Genomic DNA, 13,442 nt, shown 5'->3' on the forward strand with positions numbered 1-13,442 from the left:
GTTTTTGAAGTTTTGAAGGAGAAAAACCTAAGTAAAGCAGTCGCGAAACTTTCCGTGTCTTTCACAGAACAGACAGCTTTAAGGATTCTAAATAAACAACAGACTGATTTTGTTTGCCTGTTTTCATGTCCTGTGTGAGAGCTTTCTTAAACAGGAAGGGTCTGATTTTACCTATCTGAATGTGAATAGCACTTCACTGTTGCAATGTCAGAACTGAACATGTAATAACAAAGAAGTGATTCAAATTATTTGATAGAGCAAACGGCTATAGTCATTAGCATCCTTGCGGCTGTCTTCCAGATGATCAAAAATATTTTTCTATTTGCAAAATACTAACCTTTCCAAACCTTGTGGAAAGCTGACCACTGTAAGGCCATGACATCTAAGGGAGTGCATGCTTATGTCCTCAACTATGCCACGTAAGACTAGTGGTCTTTGAAACTCCTCATGTGTGCCAAACACATTACATGGAAGATCATAGCATTAATTTGGAAAGGGAAACAGTTTTATGGCATCTAAAGGACTGGAAAAATTACCTCTAATCCTTTTGGGAATCAAAGAGGCAATAAAGTGAAATTGAGTGCAGAAAGACTCGCATTGTAAATCCATTTACTACCAAGCCTTGTTTACACAAGGATTTATTCATGCCAGTAACTAGTCACCAAAGCTTAATAACATGACTTCACCAGAATTTCATTTAAAGAAGTGTCTGATATTTTTTCACAAATACTGTTCAGCTGATTAAAGCCTAATTACACACATTGAATTAAAGGTGTGAGTACATAATAAAATGTTCCAGCTAAAAGGAATCTGTGCTGGGGTCTGATTTCCAGCTAGTAATTTGGCTGGAATAAAATGAAAAACAAGAAAGCTGAATTGTTTAAAAGGTGCAGCTTTATGACAGCATGCATTTCTAAACTGGGGAATGAAGTAGACAAACATACTGGGCACTTTTAAAAAATGAGACATGCTGAAATCTAAAACAGCTTTTTCTATTACCCAACATTTAGGATAATAATAATACAAATCACACTCACAGAAGCCAACAGCCAGGGGAAAAAAAAACATATTTCCATTTTAACGCCTTTAGATGATCAAAGCATCAGCTTAATATAATCAGCGGAAATCCATTTACCCGGGAGCTTGCCACTGTGCCCAGGGACCGCTTTCCCTTCCAGCCCTATCTATTCTGGAACAGGTGCTATACTAGTAAATTAATTAGTCTGTGGAGAAGCACCTTGTTCTCCATCTCCGCGGGCCTCTTGTGGGTCAGGGCCTTGAGGACTTCGCCATCTGGGCTGAGTTTCCCCCAGAGAAACAATCAAAGCCCACAGATTGCAGCCGACAGAGGAAGGTTCAGATGACAATTAATCTTATTAGGGCTCGTTTTTAACAGTTTATAGTGTGTCAACATGTTGGCTCCATAAATAATCTGCTACATCAAATAGGTGAAAAGAAATGGTTTCTTTCATTGCTAAAAGTTTTAAAGCTCCCTGGAGAAGGACATATATAATACTTTAGAGACGCAGCATAATTTCTAACTACACAAAGATTGGGACTATCAAGCAGGAAGCTAGTTAGACTCAAGTTTTCAAATAAAGCACAGGAAAAACTATCATCTATTTCTAAGGGATATAAAATTTGGTGGTAGGGAGGGAGGGCCTCAATTTCTTTTCAAGTTTCTGATCCAGGCATATGCTTCTTATACAAGTATAAGTAGTGTGGTAACATCAGTCTAACTTAAGAAATACATGTTTCTTTGTAAAAATTATACTCTTCCTCCTTCCCTAACAACAATTGTACACATCAGATGCACAGGAATACAAAATAAAACCAATCAAGACAATTAACATCCACAGCTTGTCACAAAACCAACAGATACGTAAGCCTACATTTTTAATCCAAGTGCAATTAAACATTTCACAATGACGTTGCAGCCTAACACCCACTTCCCCCGCCAAAAAGGCCACTTTTTTATTTCAAAGTCTTTATACTTAATATGAAAGATAGTTTACTAGAAATTCTCACAAAGATTCTTGTGAGAAGTCTCCGAGAGTGTTTTTAATGTTCTTTTCCTCAATTGCTAACAGGGTTCAGCAGCTCCTCTCTGGGCCCTTGGTGGTAGGGCAGCTCCCAGGTAAGACAATGAGCTTGGGAACAGCCACCTTTGCCTGTGGGCTTCTCCCTCTCTGGCAGCTCCCTGCAAGAGCTTCTGCAGGCCCTCCCAAGTCACCACGGGGTTAATGATGTGTTTGGGAGCTTGCTGACAGTGCATGCCGCTTTGTCTTCTCACATATCTCCTGTGTGGATCCATGTTTGGGTTGAAAATATTTGCAAACTTAGAGCGCACGGCATTAAATCCCAGGCACTCGTCTGAATTTGCCTCCTATGGAATTAGAAGTGATGTGGGGTGAGGAGAAGAAAATAAACTTTTCAGCAAATGTAGCTTTTACAGCTTTAAGAAAATAGTAGCAGAGTTCTAACTGATATTCTTATTCATAAAAGATTTCCTCCGAAGTCACCTTCAGAATTTGGACGCTCTGTGTTTAGGTTGGAATTTCTCTAGTCCCCGTTATAACGTTTCTATCGGGAAAGTGCAAAAATGAAAGAAAATGAATCAAAACTTTCCTTTCCTTTTTTTTTTCTTTTGGAAGAAAAATCTGAAAAAAAGTTAAGTAAGCCTGAAAACATTCCCTTAATATAATAATATGGCTCTTATCTAGTATATGCCCTTTTAATGTTAATTATGTATTTGTCATATTGATTAATACATGTTAGCTTGTATCTAACATTATTGCAATCGTCCCAAAATCATGACTTGCCATTATGGTTATATATTTGTAAACATAGCTATGATAGAAAGCTTAGAGTCATTCATTAACAGAAACATTAAGAACTTCAAGCTTGGAATGGACCCTGCTCTTAAGTTATCTATCTTGGTATTAAAGCCAAGGTTAAAACAGCCTCTGACAAAACAGTGCCCTCTAGTGGATATACAAATACCTATAGTAGAAGCAATTCACAAAGTGGGGTGCAGAGTTGGGAGTCTGAGTATGTGAAGATGCCTAGTATCATTGATCATTAAGAGTAACCCCTAGGACCATCTCAGAGACAAGAAGGGCATGCTTCGTTCCCATCATAAGCACTTGTTGAGGGCCCGCCACATGCTAAACATGTAAGGTACAAAGAAATAGACCAGAATCCCTGCCCTGAAGCAGCTCATAGACTAAGATAATGGAAAAGAAAGCTAAGTCCTTCAAAGTAGAAAAAATTGAAACTTTTCATCTGGGCTATTGCTAAAATATAGTGCAAGCGAAAACGAACCAATGAAACATTCAAGTCTTTCTTGATAGATCCACCCCAAAAATGAAGTTTTAGTGCTAGCAGATGACAGAACCAGATAAACTGTTCTCCGTAACTCCAGTCCTATTTTTTGTAAACATAAATCTGTCCTTCAGAAAGAGGCTGAGATCTTGATGGCAGCAAGATTACGGTTTCTGCTCTATGGTGGATTCTCAGAAATAAGAAATGTGGACAGTTTTGAGACAACTAGGATCCCCAGGGGCTCACTCACAAGGGTCCTGGACATCCAAGCACACAGATAAAAGGATTTTTATAGGTTGGCATGAGATTAATTTCATACTTGAAATTGTACATGATCACTGACTCGACATGCAAACTAATGAGTAAAACATAGTTGAGTGTGTCCTTCGCATTAATGTGCTATTTTCAATTTAGACTCTACAAAGTACATCATAGTAGTATGTGCCTGATGCAGTAACATGTGAGCATTTGTTTTTATTTACCACTGGGTCAGAGAAGACCATAATCTTGTAAGATGAAAGAGACACGAATCCAAAGGAATCAAAAAAAAAAAAAAACAAATGATGCTATTAGTAAAAGTTTCTCCTATGATTCTTCACGATAAATGCTTTCTTTAATTCCTAGTATAATTAATTATACTATACCATTTCCAATGTGACTCTGCTAAATCAACATTGACCTGTTAAATCCTAATGCACTTTGTTTCTATGTCTATTTTTTAGCACACAAACCTCTCAGAGTTCAGCAATTCAGGGGCCACATCATTTACTATGGCATCCTTACTTCCATGTTATCCCTAGGTGCTTGATGCAGGGGAAATGACACCACTTGGGACACTTACATCCGGTCTCAGAGCACCTGGATTGGAGGGCTTGCTCTGCCTCCAATCCTAGCTGCTTGCTAATGTATGCCCCAGGGAGGCAAAAGATGACTGTTCAAGTGTTTGAGCCACCGCACCTCACATGGGAGATAGAGTTCTGCACCCGAGGCTTCAGGCTAGCCCAGCCCTGTAGGGATGTGGGCATTCGGAGAATGAGACAGATGGAAGATCTCTTTCTGTCTCTCTGGCTGTCCCTGTCTCTCTCTGTCCTTCAAACAGCTAAGCATAAATTAATAATTTTTTAAAAAATGTCACTCAGCTAGTGTGCAACTCAAAGTATGCAACACACGGAAACTAAAATACCATTACCCAGATTCCACTGGATAAATGATATGGGAAAATAATTAAGATATTAGCAACTTAAACATGAAATGGTCAAGTAAAAAAACAATAGCCCTGCTACCAGAATAATAAAGAAAACCTTTAAAAGTATCATTTAAAAGCTACTAAACATGGAAAAATGAACAAAATTAAGAAAATCTATGTCAGCAGGGAACCTGGCATCTGCAATAAAACACATTTCTGTTAAAATATGATCCGATTTTGAAAAAAAATCTAGACCTAGACAGGCATTTATTCAGATTCTTGACCTAGAGATTTTATTTGGGGAGGTTATATCATGACAGATAAACAAAATTATACACAATATGTTCTTCTCAATATCTCTCAGGGTAATAATAAAAAGCAGAAAAAGGATAGAAGGAGAGAAGAATGCAATGAAAGCAGGGATGAAATTTTTAAGATAAGAAAAAAAGAGAAAGGAAGAAAGCAAGGAAAGGAGAGAAGCACGAGGAAAAAAAGAGAAATATGATTAATTCTCAGGAGTAAGAAAAAATATAAGTAAACGGGCTTAGCAATGCAGTAACATACTATATATATATTCATTGAATAAAAGACATGAGTTAAGTGCCTGGAGGTTATGTTTCCCTCTGGATGCATAGAGACAGGTACACAAAGACTAGCTCTATTGAGCATTATGGGTCAGGCGCTGTTCTAGGCCAGCCTTACTTTGAATCTTCACAACAGCCCTGCCTGGCAAGTTACTTGGCAATATTTCAATTATTAAAAAAAAATCAGGATAGACCCCAAATTGCACTACAAAATACAAGGGATAATTCTCGTATTTTTGCTACCAAAATATAATTTTTAGTAATGTAAACACAGTGCTATCCCATTGTTCAATTACGTTCATTAGAAATGATAACTATTAATCACAGTTCCTAACTTGCCAGGAGTCTTACCTGGAGTTGGAGCAGGGGTTAGAGCATGAGATCACTATCAAAAAAGAATGAGCAAGAAAAAGAGAAACATCTCAGCTATCCTAAGTGAATTTACGTTTTGCAGGGATGGAAAGGGGTGTGCAAGATCCTGGCCTTCATTTTTGAAAGTCTTCCTGTCTCTATCATCACAAAAAGTCCAGAGCTGTCTGTTAACCTCTGTTCATAGCATGAGGTGAAAGAGAATCACGCAAACTGAGAATATTTAAATATTCTCTCTGCATAAAAGCTGTTTAGCTGCTGGAATCATTTCCTCTTGCTGTCCCTGGGCTAAAGAAGTGGATCGATCAGCAGGGGAGGTGAACAGATGCAGCTGGAGAGGAAGAGAGGCTCGGGGGGATCACATTTGAGCAGTCGTGGGGGATGAAACTCGACAGGAAAGAGTTCGCAGGAGCAGCTGGGAGAACGGAGCAACAGAGGGAAGAGGCTCAGCAAGGAAAAAGCGAGAGACAAGATGTGCGAAGGGAAGCTCACAGCTTGCAGTATATCCTAAAGGTCTGCACAGAAGGAGGAAAACACTTATTCCCAAAGGGAGCTGAAGTCATCTCCCTGTTTCCATTAGAATCTGTGGGGGGGGGCGGGAAATTGGACACACATTTCAATCCTCCACGTTGTCTTTAGGGACACTCCTGGACTCTGTGATCAAGCCCCATCCAAGATACACAGCCTTGCTGATGAATGTATGTCATATGGCAGCCTCAGTTCCCAAAGGATAAAGCCATGTATGTCTATTAGGCCTTAGCCATGAACAAATATGGAGGAGTACCCAGCGCTATTTTGTGAACAATAGGGACTCACTCCGGCTGTCCTCATGATGAAGGGTACTTCCAGCTCCCTGTCATTTGAAATATCCAATGACCAAGATTCAAGATTCTTGAAACAAGAGAATTGCTGCAGGTGAGACACTAGAATACACTGAGAAGATGAGAGCAATAAAAAATTAACATTCCTCAGATTCTTCAATATACATCTGGAAAAAGCTAAACTTCTGTCACTTGTAAAGCTATCGCTTATAGAACACATTAAACTTTATATTATTTTATTATTAATGCTTTCAATGAGTAAAGAATGTTTTACTGGAGACTTCTGAGGGTCATTCTGGAAATTAAGATAATGATAGTCTTTTGCATTGCTGTAGGGTTTTATATTCTGGCAATTAATACATATCTTACATGTATCAATTTTTAAAAATGAAATTTTAGGGAGTACTTTGGCCCTCAGTTTTAAGTTCCACTCTTGGAGAAATAGAATATTGCCTGTCTGTGTAGGTACACTGGAAATGATCACTTGTAGATGTTTCTTTTCTCTTGAGTCCACAGCTCCTCTAATACCAGTCAGCACCTAGGACACTGCTGCAATTATCCCATCCTGTAGATACTTAAAGATCAAAAAGGAAGTCTAGTCCGGAGGAGGATTTCACTATAGAACTCTTTATGTTTTAAAAACAAAACAACAAAACAAAAGACAGAAAGAGAAGGAATTGCCTGCGTGCATCAGCTCCCCCTACAAACACATTTTTAGGTCAGACTTCATTTTAAGTCTTTGCCAAATAAAAATGATATACCCTACTATTGTTCAATGATTGGAGACTACTTTAAAATTTTACTATATATGACTGAAATTCACATCTTTCCACTTGATTATTGTATGTATCTCTTGTCTTTACTCCTGCTGAACACTGGTCTTTTTATTTGTTGAAGTCTTTTTTTTAAAAAAAGATTTATTTATTTTTATTTGAAAGACACATATACAGATAGAAGGAGAGACAGAGAGGAAGCTCTTCCGTCTGATGGTTCACTCCCAAAGTGAGCGCAACAGCTGGAGCTGAGCCAATCTGAAGCCTGAAGCCAGGAACCGGGAGCTCTTCCGCGTCTTCATGCGGGTGCAGGGTCCCAAGGCCTTGGGCCATCCTCGACTGCTTTCCCAGACCACAAGCAGGGAGCTGGATGGGAAGTAGAGCTACTGGGATTAGAACCGGTGCCCATACAGGATCCTGGCGTGTGCAAGGTGAGGACTTTAGCCGCTAGGCTATCGCACCAGGCCCATGTTGAAGTCTTTATTTAACAGAATATTAAATATTAGATTATAGTGTAAGTCAAAAATACGCTATCCTAAAATTTCTAAAATTAAAAAGAACACTTTTTCTCAAAAAATTTGTGTTCAAATAAGCACAAAGTAAAATTATCCAATTAGAAACATTAAGGTATCAAACTACTATTTTATTTAATTACAGAACTTTTTGGTAGCCTCATCTAAAGTAATACTAACATACAAGGCATACATTCAAACACAAATGCAAGTTAATTTGCAGGAAACTATTCTCAAAAAGAGTTCTCTGGGGCCCAGCGTGATGGCGCAGGGGTTAAGGTCCTCACCTTGCACGCGCCCAGGATCCCATATGGGCGCCGGTTCTAATCCCAGCAGCCCCACTTCCCATCCTGCTCCCTGTTTGTGGCCTGAGAAAGCAGTCAGGATGCCCCAAAGCCTTGGGACCCTGCACCTGCGTGGGAGACCCAGAAGAAGTTCCTGGATCCTGGCTTCGGATCGGCATAGCATCGGCCGCTGTGCTCACTTGGGGAGTGAATCACCAGATGGAAGATCTTCCTCTCTGTCTCTCCTCTTTGTATATCCGCCTTTCCAATAAAAATAAAATAAATCTTAAAAAAAAGAGAGTTCTCTGTGAAAATGATTTTATTTTTTCCTTTCCTTTCCCATGGACTGAATTTACTCATGTGGTTCTCTTTTCAAATAAGACATCGAAAAAACTGTGAGGGAGAGAACCAAAAGGAAATTAATATTCTTTGATTGTTTAAACTGTGCCTGGGAAGATACTGACATGTGCTTATATCATCTTAATCTTTATAATAACTTCAGAAAATAGCTATTCTTCAGTTTGGCATTGAGGTAGAGTGAGTAAAGCCTCCACTTTGGATGCCCAGATCCTATACAGGCACCAGTTTGTGTCCTGGCCGCTCCTCTTCCAATCCAGTTCCCTGCTAGGAGCCTGGGAAAGGCAGTGAAAGATGATCCAATCGTTTGGGCCCTACCACTCATCTAGAAGACTGGACCACAGCCTCTAGGCTGGCCATTGCCAGAACCTGGGTGGTGAATCAACAGAGGGAGGATCAATCTCACTCTTCTAATAAAAACATCTTCAAATTTAAAAAAAAGAGTTAGTTTTCCTATTTGCATGAAGAAGCTAAACTGGTCTAAGAGACCCAGACTATCAAAATACCTGATAATCAAGAATCCTAACTATGAATTTGTATGTGTAAGTTTCTTTCTTTAGCTCTCCCTCTGTTCTCTCTTCCTTCCCTGCTAGCCTTTCTCTCTGTTCCTTCTCTGTCTCACTTGCTCATTCACACACACACACACACACACACACACACACACACACACACACACACACACACGATGTAACTGGATAACAAGCAGATGGGATTAACAGTGGTGAAGGTGACCGTAGTTACAGAACTGCCACAATTACTCTCCTATATATCTGATGCATACACTCGGATCATAGCAGTGCCACGGCAAGGCATATCTCCCATTACCCAACATGTATCCTTTATGAGCACTCACAATGGCACAGTAAGGGGCAGAGGATGAGATTCAGAATATGCAAAGATAGAAACAAAAAATAAAAATGAGATAATATTATGCCATCTGGAGATACATGATTGAGAAATATTATTAATGCTGGGTTTCTTCTCTGTTTTCCTTGTAACTGTTCCCTGCTGTCCAGGCCATTTCATTTGACTGTGCCCGGCAAGCATAGAGAAGCAGAGAGACCCTCTCACAGAGGGTGCTGGACCACTGCGGACTCTTCCCTGTGAGCCCTGTCCTGGGAGAAACGATGCAGACCTGTCCTCAAAAATGCTACCTGGCTGCTTTTCCGGGCAATGAGTTTAGCTCATTAAGATTTCAGATAGCTTTACTTCTACACACATTTCCCCTGAATTGTTCTCTGTGTATTTAGTTCTGCCACGTTTCGGGGCATTTGTGGGAGCAAAGCATGTTACTAGTAAGTACATACTCTGACCAACTTATTAACGGGTTGTTAGTTGAGGATGATAGAGGAAACATCTACCTGTTACATTTTTTACTTCATTAAATAATTTGGGGAGGGGGTGGGGAAATCCCAGAGAGATGAAACAGCACCGTAAAAAATTTTTTAAAAATTTTAATTGAAAAAAATTAGTAAGTCTTTAGTCTGATGAAATATGCCTTTAATGCATCTTTATGCATAATTATGTATGCACAGAAACTCTCCATGAATGTCTGCAAAGTCATACCAAGGAAGATAGTATGCACTGGAGCCTAACAAATCAAACAAACAACAAATTTGAAAGCAAAAAGCAAAAAAAACCACGCGTACATTACAAAGAAACTCTTGTATGAACAAATCAGAAAGTCATGGATTCATCATAACTAACAAGACTGAAGCGGGGTACATTCTGCCGCTCTTTCTCATTCAAATGGCCTCTCTTGACTGAGTTCTGGCTGCTGCACCCGGCCTTCCTGCCGTGGGATAATAATTGATGGCAGGCTGATGCACAGCCCAAGGAGAGCTCTGTCAGGAGGTCTCCTGGGCCTGGGGATCAGTGTGCTTAAAATATTAGGATTTGATAGAGTTAACACTTGCCCTTGAGCAGATGGTTTTGAACATTCTGTCAACACTGCCAGTGATTACTGCAAACAGATTCCTTGTCCCAGAGGGATGGAAGTGAAGTGCTTTCTAGCTCTGAGTCTCTTCTACGGAGTGTAAAAACGTGTCATTTCCAGGGTCTTCTATCAGCTGTGAGACATACAAACGGTTCCGACACCACACAGGCTGAGCCATGACTTAAACATGAGCCCAGGCCTGGATCTGGGAGAAGCATAGGCTTGGTTAAGATAAACCTAACCTAAATCGTTCTATTTTTTCTCATGAGAATACTTACGGCTTATGAATTTTTATTTACAGCCTGTCAAAACTAGGATTAACAGTAGTTTGGCCTCATGATGAATATAGAAAGCATAACATTACTGTGACAGAAGTTCTCTTCAAAGTTTCCAAAGTAGAAATTAATACATCTGATGGTGTTGACTTTCACACTGGGCAAATTCATTTTGGGCAGGGTAGGGGATGTCTCTTTACGTAAACAGTATATATATCACCCACACATTTTGGCTGAACTTGTTATTAAGAATTAGGAAATGAGGGGTTGGTGTTTTGCAACAGCAGTTAACACAGCATTTAGGATGCCCCTGCCCCATACTGGGCACCTGGATTTCCTCCCTGCCTGAGTCTAGCTTTTAATTCTGACTTCCTTCTAACTCACAACCTGAGGCAGCCAATGATTGAAGTTATTGGGCCCCTGGGTTGTGGGAGACCTGGATCGAGTTTTCAATTTCTGGTTTTTGTTTGTTTGTTTGTTTGTTTTGTTTTTGCCTCTGCTCAGCCCCTACCCTTCAATGGCATTTGGGAAATGAACAAGCAAATGGGTGAGTTTACTTGCTCGCTTGCTCTCTCCATCAGCCTTTCAAAAAATACCACATAACCTTAAAAGGAATTAGGAAAAGCATTAATCAATCATGGGAGATCCTGGAAAGCAATTTGCACAATTTGGCCTTATCCAGTGGAATAAACCAGTAAGATCAGAGAAGAGAGTACAGCATCATGTTCCAGGATTTCCCAGTGGCTTGCTCTATTCCCAGGAACACACCCAGAGGAATGTCACTAGATAAGAGTGACAATAGAATTCAGAAGGTACGCTTCCAGATGGTTTGCTATGGAGGGAGCTGACAGGATTTCTTATCCCAGGTAATGACCATCTCAGTACTAAACACCGAGGTGCACAGGGAACATCACCAAGTGCATCCTCTGGAGAAGGCTGCTTCCAGTACTGACTGCTTAGTCCTGCCTGTCGGGGAATCAGCGTTAAGGAATCCCAACTGCTCCTCATCTCAATTCCTGAGGAACCACTGTGCCTGCCACATCCAACTGGCAGATATTTTCTTGTTAAGGTAACAGAGGAGCATGTGTAACAGGCAACGCTTCAAGATGCACAGAGCCAGACCCTTGCTCTTATGCTAAAGGTTTATAACCTCCCCCTTCGTTACATCATCTTGCTGCGATTCTCTGAACACCTGCGCTATTAAATTCTTTTCTTTTTTTTTAATAAGAAAAATTAACAAAGTAAAATTTGTTGACAGTGTTCACAGTCAACGCAGTGGGTGTTCCACCTAAGCGCTGTCACATTTTTCATGTTCATTTCTGCAGGTGCTAAATACATGCTGACAACAACATATGTTACCAATCTTTAATGTTTTTTTTTTTTTAACTCGTAATTAAGGAGTGCTCACAGCTTGAAAAAAATAATACAGGTGAGATCTGGCTCTGCCCAAAGATTTCTTCTTATTTATTTTTCCTCTGCCATTTAGGTAGCTTTGAATATAACATACATGTTAAAGAAAGCTATTAAAATTATAATCTGTGTAAATAGCAACCATAAAACAAATTTGTAACTTAATGCTAAAAACACTTGAGCTCAGTAACTACGCTAGAACACCCCACATATTGCTTCCTTGTTTTGCTTTTTTTTTTTTGACTCTTTTAAAATTTCTCTTTTTCCTTTATAATGCATTTCGGCTTTCTGGGAAATTATACAAAACCTCCAAAAACCATTTATTATGCTATACAAATTCAAAGTTGTAGAAACATTGTGTAAGTGGAATACAATTCTTTGATCCTTTTGTTACTTTCTGACTGTGTATAAGATCGTTTCTCCCTAGTTAAATAATTAGCAGGAAATCATTGTCATTTTATCTTCGTGAATTTCAGAGATAATTTCTTTTTATTGGCCATTAGGGAACTGTAAAGCAGCTTCCACATTCCTCCTCTAGGGACCAATGATGAGGGTGATTGATGACGTATTCAAGATGAGTATAGCACAATCGCCAGACAGCTGTTAGGGAAGAGTTCACAAGTGTCTGCCAGATGTGAGGAAGGATGAACATCAGCAGGCCACACAGTCTCCCTCCCTCTCCTGGGCCGCCAGCCACTCCCAGTCACACTGAAGCCACTCCAAGGTTAAAACAAAAATAAATACAGTGATAGTTCCTCTTTCCAAGGTATTCTTTGCGGGGGGGGGGTGGGGGGGGGAGGGTGAGGCTTTTACAAAATTGTTTCTTTTCTTTTTAATATTATTTACATAGTTGAGAGAGATGCACACCCATGTGGGCTTCTGATTAGGGTGGGGAGGGTCAGGTCATGGAGGGGAAGGTGGATGGGACAAATATTTCCATCTTTCTTTCCTTCTGTGTCTGTAGGGGAGGAGGTCAAAAGGGCTGCTCCTACCTGTCAAACTATGTCAGCACCAGGGACTGGGATGGGATATCGTCATTTGGCTAAGTCTTAGAGACCCGGATGTGGGGAACAGTGTTCCAAAGGTGTTACTTGAATGTTTTTGATAGTTCGGACAAGTTGTTAGTTTCATTGCTCCAAGATTGATAAAATCTTTCCAGGGTCTGCAGAAATTGACCCAATGTGGCTTTACCAAAGGATTCAGACCCTGCTTTATGTTTCCCTAATTTTTAAACTTCTATGTACTGTCCTGTTCTCTGACTTAAATGTAAATCCCATGGCATCAGGGGCCTAGCTCACATTGAGCCCAGAACCTGATGTGAAGTCTATGTTCCATAAATATGCAATGAATAAATTAAGAAAGATTTAAACACCTAGACAATTTCCCCTGGATAGTTAGATTGAGGAAGCATTAGGTGAAGCAAAACATGTATAGCAAAAGCACCTCAGGTGATCTGGATGATTGAATTCCAGAAACGCCTTCTTAGGGCCTCACTGGCCCATGTGATAGGTGAACCAATGGTCTAGCATTGTCCGGGAGCTTCTGGGAAAGTCATCCCTTTAAGTCCAGCTTCAACACCACTGACTCTGCACCTATAATAATCTGTTTGCT

The sequence above is a fragment of the Ochotona curzoniae genome, unplaced genomic scaffold (genome assembly GCF_017591425.1).
Source record: "Ochotona curzoniae isolate NIBS_2020 unplaced genomic scaffold, NIBS_Ocur_1.0 scaffold_2587, whole genome shotgun sequence".
NCBI classification, from domain to species: Eukaryota; Metazoa; Chordata; class Mammalia; order Lagomorpha; family Ochotonidae; genus Ochotona; species Ochotona curzoniae.